The sequence below is a fragment of the Macrobrachium nipponense genome, chromosome 7 (genome assembly GCF_015104395.2).
Source record: "Macrobrachium nipponense isolate FS-2020 chromosome 7, ASM1510439v2, whole genome shotgun sequence".
Lineage (NCBI taxonomy): Eukaryota > Metazoa > Arthropoda > Malacostraca > Decapoda > Palaemonidae > Macrobrachium > Macrobrachium nipponense.
The window spans coordinates 72697736-72717574 of NC_061109.1; the positions used below are offsets into that span (position 1 = coordinate 72697736).

The following is a 19839-nucleotide window of genomic DNA, read 5'->3' on the forward strand; positions in this document are numbered from 1 at the left end:
CAGCTATCCTTTGCAGCATCGCCTGTTTGCAAGTTTTCGGAATGCTTAACTGCATTTGCCCGTTTCACAGCGTGCTTTCTGTAGGAATAAATTAATTTTCCTACTGACTATTGTTAAAGCAAGAAGTCATTCTTTTTGGCGCTAGAGTTCTCAGCTAGACCGGGCGGTGGGGCTTATACAAAGGGTAGCTTAAGAGATAATTCCTTTAAACTTCATGGTTTAATAGGCTTGCCCACCTGCATATTGCCTGTCAAAGGTAAAAGGAAAAGTGGCAACGCTTTTTGAAACATCTATCACGTTTATAAATGCGATTTCTCATTTTATTTACAAATAAAATTATAATCACAATAGTGAACGCTTAAGTCCAGCAAAACACGCTAAAAACTTTAAACTACCGATTTATTGATTCATGTGTTATAAAGTAAGGTATTTAAAACTGGATACTGGTAAATGTGGCACCAGGGTTTTTACCCAAAGACGAAAACAATCTATCAATTTAGATCTGTCGAACTATAGATATTATGTTTACTTTTTCATATATATTAAATATCAATTGATTCAATACCATTTATCTGGCGTTGCAGTGCCAGATTCAATGATGCTGAATCATAAAACTTAAACAGAAACACAAAACTAGCAACAAAGTAAAATATGGAAAACGAAAAGAATGTACCCCAAAAGCAATGAATTGGCTGAAACTGTGATTTGGCCCACCTCTGGAAACGCTCTATATATTCCAGGATTCCTTCCATAAATCCACCAAAGCGCAGAATGAATCCGTAAAGTCATGGAATCCAATTTCCGGAATTCCATGTTTTCGATTTAAACATTTCCAGAATGCTCTGCTTAGACACACCTATTTTGTGTGCAATGTTTAATTTTTGCTGAGGTCCAATGGATGCATAGTTTCAAGAGAGTAGTATAGTTTAATAATATGTTATAACAAAATTTTCATGTATATATATATATATAATATATATAAATTATTGTTTATATAATTTTTTACATGTATTATATATATATATTATATATATATCTATATATATATATTATATATATATATATAATATATATATATATATATGTGTGTGTGTGGTGTGTGTATATATATATTATATATATATATACTATATATATATATATGTATATAATATATACATATATATATGTATATATATATGTATATATATATATACATATGTATGTATATGTGTGTGTATGTATACATATATATACATGTGTGTGGTTTTGTGTTTGTCTTCATGTGTTGTGCGACTGTGTGGTCAATAGCGATGTCCAGAAATGCTCAGAATGAGCTTTTTTTCACATAAAATATTTAGCGTTATTATGCGGAGTAGATAAGCTAGATAAGTAGATAGGTTTTACACAGTAAATGAACCACAAAATCACAAGTGCCTATAACAGATGCATTGGTTACAAAAACGCAACGAATTCCAACAATTTGAAAAATGACCACCGGTCCATTTTAAATGTATTCAGTCGATAGCCAAAAAAATTAATATTGCTTCCACAAATCTTTATTGATCAGTTGACAGCTAAAAACTATCAACTTTTGTTATTCACAGACACAGAAAAATGTAAGATATTCACCCTCAGTCGAAGTTCACAGATTAAATAGAAATAGAAATATTCAGTCTATTTTTCTATAACTAGATTTATGAAAATTAGCCCAGTGTTTTATGAAATTAGTTTAGCAGTGTGACGCCATCTTTTCTTGGTGTTAATAAACACCCAGAAATATACCAGAAATCAAATAATGGGCATAATAGTACATTTTCGGATCCTCAAATTAGCGCATTCACAGTAGCCTAAGGATGAAATGGACTGGGAATCTGAAATATTGTTTTTAAATAAGTGCCAAGCCCTTTGTACATTACAATCATTGCAAATGAAAAGTAATTACAGTTTCATAAGTTTTAAAAGTATTCAGTATTCGTCTTAAGGTTAGCGATAATTTTCGTGAATTATTCAAAATATATAGGGTCTTTTATCGACTTTTGACACAAGTTTGGCGACATTCAATCGATGAGCGTTGGTAACTCTAGAACTTATTACAGTTACGGGCGGAAGGTGACCGTGTGTGAGCATTCAGGCGGAGGAATATTTTCCAGTTCCCAAGTCCATCCTGGAAGTTCACCGTGTTGTCAAAAATCTTCGAAGGTTTTGTGGAATCTTCATGAAAAATTTTGTGGCCTGTGTTTTTAATCGCTGATGTGGTAAATGGTAAGTTACATAAGTAAGCTTTGTGAATATAAGGAAATAAGTTATCACTGGGGTATAGATTCATATTACATTAGCCTAGACCTGCGTAAGTCTGAAAACTTCATGTCGCTCACTGAATTGTTGAATTACCGCATGGGATATTAGCAAAGACCCTGCAACTGGTTAAACGTTAGCTTAATAGAACACTATGGTTTTTTGTTAGAAAGGAGCTTGTGTTCACCTAGCCTACCAATACTAACCTATTACAAGTTAGGGGCCATGGTCTAGGTTAGGTAAATCCATTCAGTCATCATTCTCTTATGATGCAAATTACCGTAGGCTAGTTTGAAAAATGTATTGTTTCGGTAAGGCTGCAGAAGGAGAATAATTGTGCCCTCGTTACTTAGTAAGGCAAGATGTCATGTAGTGGGCGGGAACATAGGGTAGGCAAGGCTAAGGGAAGGGGAAGGTTAGGTAAGGATGTATTCCTGTTAGAATATATGTCTTTAATCTGCTTTTAACTGGCCGGACCCAGGGAAATACTCTTAAAGTGTGCAACGTTTCTGCTTTTTTTCAACGCCAGGTTCTCGAATACATTAGTCTAATGGAAGTGATTTTGCGGATGGTTATCATTCCAAGGCATGGCTATTCCGAGAACGATACAAAATTATTTTTTCTATAGCTTAGGGTAACGCTCAAGCCAAGGATATCTTTCATGATGCCTAAAATAACCATCACATAATATAGACACTAAGTAGGGGCGATGAAAGGTTGCACCAATGTTATGGGGGCCAAACAGCAGTAAATCTTAACTCTAAAGAATAAGTTGGTTATATATTTCATTAGATTTGATATTTAAATGATTGTGTTCCCTTTGCTCTTTTCCTTCTGTTTTTGCCTTTCCTGCTGCTGCCATTTCCACAAATGTAGAGGCTATCCCTGAGAACAGTTTAAATTCTGCCATGTTATTGTCACAGTAACTTATGTTTCTTGTCTGAGCAGTTCTTTCTTAATCCTAGTTTTAGTGTAAGTTTGTAGTTCTTGATTTTGAAGAACATTTACGCTGCTAAGAATGACAATTTTAACGCCCTTACAATCAAAACTTGACCATTAAACATCTCCCAAAAGTTTGTCACACGTTACCCCAACACTGTATGATGCTGTTATGAGGGTTTAACCTATAAAAGGATGCTGCATCTTATCTGTCCCAATGTATGGAGGGGTGAAAAAAGGGGGGAGGTGGGCTGTGTTGCTGCAGGTGGCAAGCTTTGGCCCCCAAACTGTGCACAAATGGAATATATCCTGAGCTTATCTAACCTAGTGTCTTATCTTTACCTGGCAAGCACACCCCCTTTAACATTGCATAATAGGATGCATCCTGTCCTCACTTTTTTAAATGTAATGAAACCTATAGTGGCCATTCAACTCGTCATTTTCTTCCTTAATTATTTAACAGCTAAGTATCTACTGGAAAGCAGTAATAAGTAGGATGCTAAAGTGATGTGTTTTCAGTTAAATGTTTCATGTGTATTGTAGGCTTAACTAAGTTATGTACATGTCCACGTACATAACCAAGTAAATTCTACATTCAGTTCTATTTAATATTTATGGTATTTGCATGAAGTATTAAAGTTTTGTTAATCTTTTAAGTCCACAGTTGAAGGTTTGTGTGAATCCTTTAACATCAGGGTTATCCTAAACTCTTAAGGCATATATAGTACACACGGCAGACAGAAGTGTATCATTCTGAAAGTTTAAAACATTACAGATATTTTCAGGTTTTAACAGACTAACCATAGAGACATTAGCTGAGCAGTGCAATATAAGCATGAAAACTTATGCATGAAAATAATTAAGCATAAAAACATAGCAGTCACAGATAAATTAATTTACGGGAATTGTTAATGGCCTACTTATAAACTTTGGTTATTTTTGTCTTAATCGTCACTGTGATTCTAGAAACCTAGAACATCTTTGTCAAAGGTTAAGCCTGGAGGAAGCAAACCTTACCTTTTATTTTGTGGTTTTAGTAACCTGCAAGGTGGTAAGCACTGCAGGATATACTACATTGTAGTTGAACAGTATATGGTATACCTAAATCCAGGAATGGTTTATGCTGGCAAGCATTTTGCTGTATTATATCATCTTGCAGGTGCAATCACTTAACCTTGATCTTTCGTGCCAAGGGTCACAGAGTTATTATTACATGCGCCTCCCAAATCTGACAGAAAGCGATGTGAGAGCAAATTTTAGATGGCCGCAATTTAAGTGCGCCACCGTCTTTAATGTGAAGGATCAAGCCAAACTTTCCCATGCAACCCTTGTTTATAGGGTTTTAAAAATATACATTCTGCAGTTGCACGATAGAATATTCAGTGATTGTGAGATAAATATGATGAAATTATGATGCTTACCTACATTTCTCATTTGACTGTTTACTTACAGGAAGCTTGGCTAGATGTCAATACCCATTATCCATGAGAATAAGTAAGCTGCCTACGTGGTCAGATTAAGAAGCAGGAAACTGTGGAGCATGAAGTGCCTTAAATTCCTATAAATCTGGATACACTTGACAAGCAAAGGCTACTTAAACAGTTTTTCATGGTGAGTATTCATGATTCTTCATATATCTTACACCTAATGTACAAGTTTCCTATGAAGTTGTAGTGGGGTTGAACCATCAGCTTTCAAATAAGCTTCAAGTGGGAAACTTTTAACACAACATTTTACGTATCTGCATAGATGATACCCTTAGCAAATGCAAAAGGTAATCTAGTATTAGCTGCAGCAGAAAGCTTTAGAATTTTATTGTCCATACTCGTCACCAAAAAGGAAACGGGACTGCCGTAGAGACCTCAGTGACATTCTGTGAATAGTAAGTGCCATTGATTTATTAAATGGCGCCCTTCATGAGCTTAACCCTGCATGAAAGTTACTAGAATAGCATAACCTCATTGTCATTCACATGCAGCTCGGAAAGCCCAATTTTGTGGAGCAATAGAATCTCTTCATCAATAGTCAAGGTCAGTCTATGTATCAAACATCACCATTAGTGTAGCATAAGCTTCAACTTACCATTAAACAAATTGTAAGGCGAACAGATGGGTTGTCTTTAAGTTCTCTTTGAGTGAAAAGAGTCATTCATTTTTGTCATATGTGTGGCGTTATCTCTGATCCAGATATGTGGACATTTGAAGGGTCAGAGGATGTAGAGGGAGTCAGAGTTCTGTGGTTAAATTTAGATTTTGATAACACAAAACAATAAAACAATGGGTATCTCACCAGAAGTTAAGTTGTTGAAAACTAGATGTCAGAAGGCCATGAATTTTTTAAAGTCATTGTAAATCTTACTGTTCACGAAGAGCAGATTGATAGACTGCTTGAATTGTGCATAGCCCATTTTTTTTTGTACTTCAAAAATTTTTGACTGTAGCATTTACCATGCCGGTATCAGGTCAGCATTAAACGCTTCCAGTTCTAAGTGTTCTGGTTGAGTTTGTAGATTGTAGACAGTGCAAAGGGATATGACTTACAGGTATCAATGAGGCAGTTCAGGTGAAAAGTAACTCGAAGTTGTTCCTGTTGGAATTTTAAATGACATTAGAACTATCATACCTGACACTTCTGAGGATGGTGATCTGGAAATGTGCATGAGTGTGAATGCCGCTTTATTTTATGATTGGAGTTCTCTCCGCTTTGAAGCCTCCCTTTTCATATATGCATAGCCCCATACTAGCAGCTTATTGTTTTTGGCTAGTGAAGCCAGAAAGCAGATGGAAACCGTTATTCATTACTCAGACTTCTGCATTTTTTCAAGACTAAATTAGCCGGAGATTTTTTTTGTTTTATAGTCCCAGAGGTAATAAACCATTGGTCGAGCTTACCTTGCCAAGTGTAGCTTTCTTAATGAAAAGCTGTGACATGCACGTATGACTCCCTTCATATATATATAAATCTTTGTTGCATTTTCTTGGAATTCTTTATCTTAAATCACAATTGGGTTCTATTGATGATCAGGAAACAGCCGGATTGAATTTGTTAAAAAAAAAAATTTAAGGAAATTCTAAATGTATAGGAAAATGGCATTTGAATAGGAGTTTGTGCATTTTATAGCTGTAAAGAAAATTTAGGTGCGATGTATTTGCATTACGACCAGACGGATTTGTCTGAGGGTTTAGTTATGATGTATTTGTTGTGTCTAGAGGGAAAAGGCATAACAGCCATTCAGTAGCATTTCTAGTTTTATTGTATATTTAATATTTCTATAATGGCTATCTCGTTTCGGTTAGTTTCATTTTATGGTTCTCTCTCTCTCGTTCTCTCCCTCCTGTCTCTCCCCCTCGTCTCTCTCCCATCTCTCTCCTCGCTTCTCTCTCTCTCTCTCTCCATTTGTAAATGATTATGTCGTAACAGTTTTGTCCAGAATGGAATGTTAAATTTTTTTCCATCTATTCTATTCGCGATGCTGTATGTGTGCTAATCGTCTAGTAATATTGCTTGTAAAATATACATCTCTTGTAAGCTTACAGGAGACACTTAATAATAAAGCTCAAACTTTATCAAGAAGTTTTCTTTTTCATTTCTCAGACGCTGTCTGTGCTGTGTAGAATCAAAATTAAAGTATTATGTTTTGCAGATAATAGGGGAAAGGGTATTTGCTTTATTTAAATTAACAGAATATCAAGTATTCATTATGGGATAATGTTAGGTTACTGGTATATTGGTATTGTCGTTATTCATTTCTAGGTTCACTTTACTAACGTTTTATCACTCCTGGTATTTCACTGGTTTTGTTTTTCAGTTATTTAATACGCCAAAGACAGGCTCATTTTTTTTTTTATTATTTTTAAATTTCATTTTGTGTACCTATTCTTCATTTCCTTTTCCAGAAGGCGAAAAATGGCCAGTTAATGACGGTGGAGATTCCCCTCAACATGTCAGTCCGCTGAAACTTCAAACGTTTTCTGCTTTCTGTTGAAGATCTGGAGCTGCAACATTTTCAGCCCTATGATGGAGAAATGAAGTCACAAACGCTTTGCAGCTCGTCATTCATCTTAGTTTTCCAAAGAGGAAAATAGACCACCAGAAACGCCAATATAATTCAATCAGTGGAATGAAAGAAGTCTCGTCTGTGTGATGTGATCGTTTTACCAAGATTTCAAGTAGGATATTGGCGTTGGTGATTGGCCGTTCACTTATATTTCTAGGTCACATCTTCATATTCCTCATAAAAATCGAGGTTTGTACCATAGGAAAAGAAGTATATATCATGACTATTTCATTGTGAAACCCTTTTCCCCAGTACTTTTTAATTTCTGCATCAATATCTAGTTTGTATTCGTATAGATAAGTACATTTTGTATAAAAACCACCAAGCCATTAAGTTTAAGCGTAAGGATAATACAGTAGAATTTTTTATTAACACCATTCAAGAAATGAACATAAAATACAATAATTTTATATAGACACCATTCAACACAGGAACGTAAAGTACAGTTACTATATGAACGCCATTCAAGACATGAACATATAGTACAGCAATTTCATGTAAATGCTATTCAGGACATGAACGCAAAGTCAAAACCTCATATCGGTGCCATTAAAGCATAAAGTACAATAATTTGATATACACATTCCAAACATGAACGTATAGTACAGTATTTTTTTTTTATAAATGTTATTCAAGAAATGAACATAAAGTACATTAATTGCATATAGATGCCATTCAAGACACGAATGTAAAGTAGAATAGTTTTATATAGCTGCCATTTAAGATATGAACGAAAAGTGCAAAAGCTTTGTATAGACTCCATTCAAGACATGAACGTAAAGTACAATAACTTTTTATGTATAAACGCCATTCAAGACAAACATATAGTACAGTAATTTTATACAAACTTTTCAAGAAACTAATGTGAAGTACAATGATTTTATGTAAATGCCATTCAAGATACGAACACCAAGTACTATAACTATATGAAAGCCGTTCATATAAACGCTATTCAAGACACCGCCAAATTAACGTCAAGCACAGTACTAATTTAATAAAAAGTCATTCAAGACATGATCGTGAAGTATAACAACTATTAGACGCCATTCAAGACAAACTCGGCATTTCATACAGACGCCATTCAAGACTTTAACAATGTACAAAATATATTTATAAACAGTTCTTCAGTGCATGATCAATATCTAAACTAGTGGAATATCCCACTCGGGTTGACAGTTGAAAATTTTTTTCATGCAAATTACCACAAAGTAATAAGTATACACAGATGATTGCCTTGATTTCCCTATGGTACAGTAGCCACACGGTCCGTGAGTAGCCATTACTCTATTATTCATTAAATGTAATTACCGTTGAATTGTCTTCAATTCCCTAAATATTCTTGGCCTTTCCACTTCACCCAAACTTTTACATCTCGCTGACATTCTGGGCTCTTGAATATTTGGCTGTCGAGAGAGATTTATTTTTATTAAATGTACTTATGTATACGAATAAAAGTTTTTAATGCAGAAAGTATAAGTTCTAGTGAAAAAACAAGTTTCAGGATGAAGCTATTTTCTGATAATGTACTTTTTTCATATGATCCAGACGGTATTTTTATAGAATGTATGGAGGTGTGGACTGCATGTGCTTGTAATGTGTGAATGGTTTATCACCAATGTCAACGTCTTTAGAACTTTGTTAAATTACCACATTATGCTGGTGGCCAATCTTTTCATTCTACTAGTATGTTAGTCATTATTAGTAGTTTATGTGAATTGATCTGAAGGTGGTATTGCTTCGGTCATGTCTAGATCGAGGTAAAATTGTGTTGCATACACCCAGGACCCACTGCGGACACATGTTGCCAGGAGACTTCTGGGAAAACTTTTCGAGACATGTAAATCTTGAGAAAATAAAACTAAGCAATATATCCGGACGCTCTTTTATTTAAATTTTAGATACCTACAAAATGCTGGGGAAGGTTACCCACTTTTATGCAAAATAAAAACTTCATACATTTTTTTCCCATGGAATCACGCTACAAGCCTCCAGGAGACGGGCGAGTGCTCACAGCATAAGACCACCAGACAGGTTGGCCACAGCCCGTTTCAGAAACTGATCCACACAGTCATGAAGAGGCGGTTCAAGCTTCTTATCTAATTGTTCAGGGAAAGAAGGAACCATTCTCGTCCCTGTGTGCCCCCTTTGAATATTTGAGGTCTCTCCGTTTTCTCTTTGTGGTAATCACCGAAGGTTTTCCCTAGAGCTTAATAACACCTTAAGTTAACTCGTCAAACCAAATGTGTTGCCAGCAGTCGCAATAGCTCGAAATTTGTCTTTTTGTCCTTGACCAGAGTACAGTAATTATAATTACCCTATAAAGGCTGTCTTCCAGATGAAAATTTATTCAACTTTAACCAGAACACTGACGTTTGAATTTATTCCAGTTTACTCCCGTGCAACTTTGGCTTCTTAATACTTGACATTAGCCGATTGTTATTTCCCAGTTAAAATTAAGGGCAACCTATATATGATGTCACCCTGGTTGTTAAAAACTCATTTTTAGTTATTACATGACCATTCTAACTTTGATGATTCCGTAATTTTATTGAAAGTTCGTAAGCAATATTCGATTACTTATAATAACAGATTTGATATCGTTAGTTTCTAGCATATGCTAATAGCATGCTCTCAGGAAAGCTTATGTTTGAACAAGGTAATAACGAAATATGGTCTTAATCTTGCAAAGCCATGCCGCGTAATTAAATACAGCAATTTATCATGTACTTTTACTATCCGTTGCTTTATCGAGATTGAATATTTAGCGAAACTGAGAAAACTAAACTTTACTTAATTAGATCTGTTTACAAGCTCTAAAAAGTCATCGAAAGAAAATTTAGCAAAACTATTTAGGACTAATCAGGAAAGCTACACAAAATGAGGTTAACTAAGTTTTTATTGAAAGTTTCCATTTTTTTCTATAATTAAAAGAGGGTCATCCAGAAAAACTATAAGAAAGTCACTTAAACGAATTTTATTTCCAAAGGGATTGATTTATAAGCCATCCAAAAAATCTGCAACAAATATGGTACTATTGGTTGCACTGGGCCAGTCGCGCCAACCTCAAGAGGCGCAAACGCCAGATCCTCGCGCAATTCACTTTTTCTATTGTAAGTGATTGAGTCGGGTGAAGAGGGAGACATGCACAGCGAATGTTCTCATTATCTCTGCTTCTCCCACCAACGAGATAATCAAATCGGATGAGATGTCGCCTTCTACTGCACACGGACCATTGGCCTCCTCTCAGATATCGTTACCAGAGATATTCTGCAAGTTGCATTCTATTCTACAAAATCTATGTATTTCATCACTTCTCTTAGTTGGATTACGTACTACAGAATCTATATATTTCTCCTAGTTGCATTCTATTCTGCAATACCTATAGAATATGACTGATGTCATACTTTGTTGTACTATTGACATGTCCCCAGGCCCAAGCAGCTGATTGATAGCTTAAAGAGCTAATGTATAATGGCATACTTTCCGTATTTTTAACATTGTTATTCCACATACATTTTCTATATAGCCAGTAAAAAAAAAAAAAAAAACTGGTGATGAATGTAAATAAGCATGTCCAAGTCCGCCTCAATTCTAGGCCTAATCTCTTTCAAGATTTTTTTTTAATAAAAAAAATCTGTCATTATTATAATTACTACCCGAACACTATTCCGAGATTTTACATATCAATAACTAGTACTCCAACATGTGACTGGAAATGGAGTGATGTACTTTCTCAACTCTCCAAGTTTGTACGAGAGAGAGAGAGAGAGAGAGAGGAGGGGGGGGGGGGGGGGATTTAGCAAAATGAAAAAAAAAAAATGTTCAGTTATGAAAACTTATTGGAATGAAATGGAATGTGAATTTTAGGCTTAACGTCAAGCACTAGAACACTGTACAATTTTTCTTGTTAAGGAGCACTTGATCGAGGCTAACGAACAATTTACTTTCACTTAAAACTTTTGTACCAAAGAAATGGACATTTTTTTTTATTTCTATTATATTCTAACTATTAATCATTTGCTAAATGAAAGGTATTCATAATAGTGCAAATGAGGAAAAGAATGGCCTTCAATTGAACGTTTATTTCATTTCCAAATGAGTATAGGCATCCAAGCAGTGTGAAAAAAATTAAGTTAATAATTAAACCCTTAATTAATTTGGGACTGGTTTCGCCAATACGCAAATCCGAGACTTACTGGTTAATTGCTTAACAGCTTCAATTCGACTTTAAAAAAATAAAAAAAATTGCCTCCTGAACGCGATCGAAGATTTTACTTGAAAATTACTTTGTAAAAGCGACCAAAGACTTAAGACTAGATTTTGCACATCACGTCAAAGTTTCATTTCAAAGCTAAGATAATCATATTACTACTTTTATAAAACTGGCTTCATATCTTGCTTCGAAAATACATCTACCATCTTATTTTGACTGAAGATCTTAATAGGTCTTCGTAGATTCGGGTTAATAGGTACAGAAAGATCTTAGTTATAGAAAACTGTATGTTAAAGTTTTAAATTCCGAGAGAGAAATGGCTGTTTTCTGTATGATTAGCTTCGCCAGAAAGAAAATGAGAAAGGATGTTTGAAAAATGGTTGATATCCTAACCAATTTAACATGTTCAAATTCTGAGCCATCACTTCATAAAACTATGTTCCATAACCTAACAATTCGTTTTGTTACGTTTTATTTCCACTAATGCAATATTACGTTCTTATCATTGCTATGGAAAGCTTTCTATTTTAAAGAGTTTCAAAACTATATTATATAATTTTGTCTTGCTTAGCTGTTTTAAGACTTTGGGCCTACACACCAACTGATTCAAATTCTATATATACATAATTTAACAAAAGAAATTAGTAGGTATAGATTTCAAAATGTACTAATTTCGTCTTTCATCAGGAACACCATAAGGGCTATAGCATTGTTCTTTTTCTTGTGTACTCATATTGTCCATAGATATACTATGAAACTAGTGACTTACAATTTTATTTTATATATGTAAGAGATCAAACGGTCAAGTTTTTACGGCAGAGACAACTGAAAAATTTCTTCGCCTGACATCAAAACTATTTTCATGTTAAAGACCTCATATCATTTAAGACAATACTTATATTCTGTTCTCAATAATAGTCAAAGTCACCTCTAAAGTGAACATAATTGCTGTTAACTTACAAATCAAGAGGTAAACTGGGATATACTTAAGCTAAATTAATGGAAGAAAGAGCAACTTGCAACTTGGTAAAAATGCAAATGGAAAATTTGCCTCCAATCAGTTCTAAAGGAACAAAGTTTATCAGAATTAAACTACTAAAGACGACATGATGCAGAGCTTAGATTCAACCAGATTTTAAGTCAACTAAGCAATCAAATCAATCCAAAAAAGAAATAATTAATATTTAAAGTTCTAATTCAAAACACTCTTAAGTCTCAGGCTGCTCCAGAAGCAAGAGCCCGGGCCAACACAAGGCTGGCTTAATCTTCAACAACAATGAACAGCAACATCACCGAACAAGGTAAAGAAAGGAACCTTAGCTATCTTTAAAAAATTTCTACTGGATGCTCAACTATATTACATCATTCATTAAAAACTTTCATTACTTATGCTTAGTACGTAAATTAACCATCTCAAGGGAGACCCTATTAACGACCCCTTTATCAAGTTGTCAAGACCTTCTAGAGATTCCAAAGCTGAAAAGACTCGACCCATTAGTTGAATAAGGTCTTTCAGAGTTTAGACACTATTTTCTTCAGCTTAACCACCACCTTTAAATGATGAAAAATAAGCTTTTATGGACAAGGTTTATTAATGAAACTACAATTGAAAGGTCAACTAGGTTTGGGAGAAACCTTAATGTATCCCTTCCATGCATTTATGCATGCTTATGAAGTAACTTAAAATTTCATATACTAATATCTAATCTGAAAACTAGTGTCATTTCGTCTACTATTCAAAGCTAACCTGAAAATTAGTCATATTTCATCCATTCATTAACTAATCAAAGTAAATTATTTCATTACTATTCATAGCTATAGTTATAATAAAAAATAATTTCATCTATTTAAAGCTGACCTGAACAACAAATTCAATCTACTATTTATAATTATCCTACAAAAAGAAGTTTTTGAATACATACTCTAAAGAAAACTACCATGAACTTTATTTCATTACATGGAAAGTAAACTGTCATTCTTACCAGAATTGAAAACACTGATTATGCCTTTGTATTTCTGACAAAATCTGAAGCAAACGCCCCCCCCCCCCTCCCCCCAGAGCACTGGAAGGAATTGTTGATACAGTAACGGACACCTTAACCAAACAAACAAGGGAAACAGGATAAATGAACCAAACCAAACCAAACAAAGCGAAGGAAAGACCTGAACAAAAGAAAACCCACACAACAGTTACAGGAATCCAGGTCAACAATTCCACGTCAACAATCTTATTGTAGTTATGCTGAATTTGGTCTGAATGTGTCAAAATTGTACAGAGTTTCGACGTACTGAATGTTTCCTATCAGTAAAACTGGCCAGTCTGAGATATTTCAAGTACCAAAGTTAAATGAACGTAAACAGTGCTATAACCTTGTGGTCGCATTAACTGAACGCAATGTACAGGCATTTTTTCTTATTTTCATTAAAAAAATTTTCTTTAACTATCCTAAACTTTTGAAATCATTGAAATCATAGAATAAATTTTGTTTCTATTATCTCATTCAAGTATTTCGTGTTCTTACTTTCATAAAACTGACAGCATACTATAAACTTGTTTCCCATTATCTCAAGAAAATTATACAATTTATACAATTTATAATTTCTGAACCCTTTTAATAATAATCTACTAATCAAACCGATAGAAATACTTCCTTAATACAAATAATAATTTTCAACGTACACTTTCAACAGCTGCATCAGTTACCATGAGACTTTAAATACACTTTACAAATTTAATTGAAATAATTAAAAAAGTCATTTTACTGAAAGACAATGCCAGAAAGTGGGAAAAATTACATCGATTCAGATGACAAAAGTAAAGCAAAGTCTATTTTTGACTAATACTTAATAAAGACTATATACGTTATTATAAACTATAAAGCACAGCACATTCACTGGCCAAAATAAGCACGTCATTAGAAACTCTTACCAACAATTGCAACTACATCCTGGCCCAAAAAATATAAAATCCAGTTGTTACGCCTGATGGTAACAGCCATTTGTTTTGCTGAGTAAAGTAAAGGGATTTGTTAAGCTCTAGATAACAAAACTTCCTTGACTACTGTTAATAGAATACGGGAGCTAAGGCTTCAGTTCCATCAGGGGAGACTTAAATATTTAAAGAATGGGGCACACGGACGAGAAGGGGCCCTTCCTTCTCTGAAGAATTTTGTGTTGAACTTTCTCTTTACGACTTCGAGTTGTGGACCATTTTCTGAAATGGAAGGTGGCACCTTGTGTCTGATGGCCTTATGCTGAGAGCACTCGCCGCCTCCTGGGGAGACTGTAGCGTTGACTCCATGGAGATTATTTAAATCTTTCCAGTTTTTCTTTTATACAGCGTTTGTATGAGAACTTCTGTATCAACATCAAAGCTTATGAAACGCATGAAGAAATTCGTTTTTCATATATCTAGTGAATGCTGTTAAGAGAATGCTACAGATTGCAGTAACCAAAACTGTATCGAGATTCGATCAAAGCTTCTCACTCAGCCCTTTTGGGAAAACTCCGTTGTGGTTAGTTATCGCTTATTAAAACGAAGTATCGTAGAAGAGCCATTTCGTATGACAATTTCATGCTTTTTCAGGTCAAAGTAAACATCACGATAAAACAATGAGAAATTGTAAGGCGTGTACTATGTTCACAAAGGTAACGGGAGTCTATGAATCATAAAATTAGGTTTAAATAGTTTAGTTTAAAATTAATTATAAAATCAATGTTCGAATACTTAATTGAATTTAGGGGTAATTTAATTAAACTATGGATACTGGCGGCTTTGAACAGTTTTATGGTGCTTCGCGGAACTCTACATTATAACGACAATCTGTATGTCGGCGGCTTACCAACTAAACAAGATTACCTACCTTAGGAAAATTAAGAGATTAATGCATACCTTTGGAAAGGGGGAAGTAATCTAAAAACCACAGCTGATTTTTTATGGAAACTAACGTATAACTATAATTAAAAATTATCATTAACATATTTTTAAACACAGCATTACTTGCTTATTGTTGATGCTGGAGAATATTAATTTTCAAAAGTTAAGGGCATCCATAACTTTTCGAGAAACCTCAAGAATTCCAGCTAACGATTTAACTACGTAAATAAGTACTATAAAACACTGATCAGTTTCTCAAAAGGGCATAATGAGAGCCGAATGTCAAACCTAAAGCAATTACAGAAGTTCTCTTGGCTACATAAACAATACAATAAACAAAAATGTTAAGTATAAAAAAGTTACAATAAGTTACAAAATATTAGTCACTAAGAGTTACAATACAAAAAGGATATTAAAATATTTTGAATCGAGTATATACCAACTATCTGGAACATGTGCACATTTTCAGAATGACAAGGAAAAGGTAGTTTAACCAAATCAACACACTAGCAGCAGTGAATCATCCGTGAATATAGTAACGAAAAGCAATATGGCTCCACACATTTCAATTTACTGAGCTTATTGAAAAACTATGAATGTGAAGACTAATAATTTATGAGAGCTATCATAATTACACTAATAAATTATGAATCGATTTTTTTTGGAAAATTAGTAGAGCTAAAATAAAATCAAAACTAATTAATTGATACCATCATACTCTTACACCGAAAACAAAAACAAAATGGCTTAACGTAACAGGTAAAGTGCACAAAGATTTACAGCAAGCAATAACTTTCAATATTTCAGAAATGAATTTTTATTATAGAGCTAACTGATATAAAGCGCTTCCATTCATTATCATTAAACGTAAATTGCTGAATAGAATACGCCGATGAATGTTTCGGTGTTTATGAAAAAGATGAGCTTGAAATATCGTAATCTGGAACATCCTCGAGGATAAATTGAGATTGATAATATTAAATATAACGTTCAAGATATAGGAATTCGCCTTTCCTATTCCCAGTTAAACAAAACTGTGTAATGGACTCAATTTTTCAATTCGTAATACAGACTTCATATCGTAGACGATGATGGGATTTTGACAAAACTAACGATTACCTTAAGAAAAAAAATAATAAAAGCCATTTTGAATCTACGAGTAGATTCAAAACAATTATGGTCAATTACGTTAACCTAATTGACTAAGATAATCAAAATAGAAGACTTACAGTTTTAAAAGACAGCTGAAAATATAACTACGTAATACTGAAAACTTATCAAAGCTTCGGCTCTTCTTTTCAAGAAAATATTAGTCTTTCAAAACTTGTGTAAGTATTACTAAGAAAGATTATTTCTGATATACGTAAATATCAAAAACTAAAAAATTAAGCCGCTTTTCTCAAGAAAATGTTGAGAACTTTTAAATAAAAATTACAAGCCCACAATATCTCATAATACAAAAATCTGATTTCTTTTGCTGTACCAGTTTCTTTTAGAAGGATACAAGTTTCTCAACAAAGACACTTTTATCCTGTTAAAGGTACTCTTAATCCACTTATTTTTCCAAAAATACCTTAAAATATTCTTATCAAAATTAGTATTAGTATTTCTGAGCGCCATTAATGCTCCAGATATTGGTGCTATCTACTTCAGTATATACTCGATTCAAATGTAGTTTGTACATTACTACGAATTTAACAAACCTGGTGTGAAAAATATGATCAGAGGCAAAGTGGAAATAAAAAATTTCATGATCGATGGCTTTGAGTATGGGAAAAACATGCTAACTTTAATTTCAGTGTGATTGTAATGAAATAAAGTTTTTTGGTAAATACGATTCGATATACTTATGTTGATTGTTTAAAAGTACGGGGAAATGATAAATGTTAACCAGGCCTGAGGCCAAGCGCTGGGACCTATGAGTCAATAATGGTAATAATAGCAATGATAATCAATTACTTGAAAGAAGTGAACAAGGGCAAAGGCGAAGTTTCTGAATGAAGAGAACCCCAGTTGACAATAGACCAGAATCTCAATACCCCAGTGGACAAATCTCAACAGGCAAGAGATTAATATAGATTGAAAATTGAACATTTAACCTAAAAGTGAACTGGCTACTTTCATAGTTTTCCCACCATATTAAATACAAAGTTTTCACAAAAATATTTTCATATAAGTCAATTAGTCATATGTATGCCTTGTATAACATAACCCGAATGTTCCAATTTTTATTACTTCGTCTAGAAAAATATGGTAGTTTCGCTGTGCATATGCCTTCTAGAACCTCGACAACCAACTTTTTCGTATATATTGAGAGAGAGAGAGAGAGAGAGAGAGAGAGAGAGAGAGAGAGAGAGAGAGAGAGAGAGAATCTTATAATTTCGAGAAAAACTCTTCCCTATATGATTAATGGGTTTGTATAGGAGAACAAATTTTATTTATGAGTGTTACCAGAACGTTCATTGAAACGCTCATTGAATCAAGTTTAGGCTCAAGGCTAAAACACCGAGTCTCGGAAGAGTATTACTGTGAGCCTATGGGACCCGGGAAAACACTTGGGGATCAAGGCTCTATTTAACTAGCAGGTGTGGTCATGGTAAGATAAAACCCATGAAATGTGCTTGTAGTATCTGACTGGAAAAAGTGTCTTCTACCTAACCTTATGAGATTAGTCGCTTGTAGCCATTGTAGTCTACTGCTTATGACAGTGACAATACTGAAATGTATGGATGAGTTCACACTCTAGCCCCCAAATGGTCACGCCTGACCAGCTGCCACTATCAGTCACAATGAGAGGAAGTCCAAACATTTACTATAAACTTCTATTAAAAAAATGTTTTGAGTGCGGTCACTGCTATCCCCTTGCTTCTAAAATCGTTGGCAAAACCATTATGTTTTAAAAGGCGACCGCAATAGTTCACACTCAAGTCATTGTAGGCTCTAAATCAAGCCCATTCTGCTCTGCCATCTATCACAGTATAAGACTAAAATCTCCTGTTTAACTAATAGGCAGTGACTTCTTTTCTTTTGCAGAAAGGTAACAATGCATCAAGGGCTACACCACTAGGCCTTGACAACTACCTTGTGGTACAGAGAAAAATACATCGGACGGACACAAAGAACATTCACAAGGCATCTTGAATTTAGTGATAGACTCTCGGCATTGAGTTTGATGATCACTGATTGAAACGTTCAGTAATATCAAGATATACTTGGGGTAATAAGCTGAAACATTTAAGCAGATTCAGTACTACTTTAGCATAGATTGTTAACATAACTGCACTTGCAGTCGCACATCCAAACACTCTGTGAGATGTGGTGAAAGGGCATAAACGAGAACCCACTTTAAATCTTTTATCAATTACGAATTAACTAGTTAGTTATAACGCTAAACTTAGGAAACAAAACCCTCAAACATACAAAAGTATGAAAATGGTTAATTATGCACGTAACATTGAAACAGGCAGGTATGAAACCATCACATCCAGAGAGATAAATACTTAGGATGACTAGAAAGTTAAGTAAAATAATTCACTTAGCACCTTGTAAGCTGCCAATCAAGATGGTTATACCTGTGAAGTAAATTCACTGAAATACTATATTAGCACGAAATTTAACAAGCCTTTAAGGAAATGAGGAAATAATGGAAAATGCAAATTCGAACCTCTGGTGAAGTAAACACCTATGAAACAGAAAACAGAGCTGATAACAGTACTCCACGTTCACAGCTTGTGGGGCAGGCAGGTCTTTGGGGCCTTAATGAAGATTCAGATGGCACATGGGCAGCGATACTGTCTGACAGATAAATGACTAACTGGGGAAAATTCAGGAAATTGAAATTAGACCTACATACGACTAATGGAGTAGTGTTGAAACAAATGTATAGCCTAACAATCTTCTTGTCACTCCTTTTTATTCCCTGTCGTTAAGTTCATGTCGGCTTCACAATTAAGACAAACCCTAAAAGCTCAAACAATGATAACAATCGGTTATATCAAATTTATAACTTCCAACTTTGCCATTTAAACAAAACTAAGTTCATAATAAGGTATATAATAACCACCTCTTAACAACACGAGTACATAACCTTAAAATTCAACTTTTAAATACATAAAGCAAACCACCTGAATTCATAAAAAAACAAATATGGCATTCTTCTTTATATGAAAACTGAAAACTTCAATCACAAATTGGAATTTTTTTAAGTTTAAGGAGTGACTCGAGTTTTTATTTTCACTCTCATCGCCACATTGTCAAAATAGCTCAGTGAGCCGATTATTTAAAACAATGGAATTCACTATATTCAATATTCATCTTTGGATCTGAAGTGTGCAACTATTAAAGGTGTTATTAACTTCATGAAAAAGGTTTTTAACTTCATGAAAAGGGAGGGAAATTGATAACTTCAAAATGACCGCCGAAGGTCCATTTTACAAATCTCTACATGCAACCTCCAAGCGTCATTATGGATTATGA

At 34.2% G+C, this 19839-nt stretch overlaps 1 long non-coding RNA gene across 1 annotated transcript; it reads left to right on the forward strand.

Moving 5' to 3' along the window:
* Positions 1-2034: 2034 nt before the first annotated feature.
* On the forward strand, positions 2035-9143 carry LOC135217016 (uncharacterized). Its single transcript, XR_010315002.1, has 3 exons — positions 2035-2244; positions 4669-4827; positions 7113-9143. It is a non-coding gene; the product is annotated as an uncharacterized LOC135217016 (long non-coding RNA).
* Positions 9144-19839: the final 10696 nt, after the last annotated feature.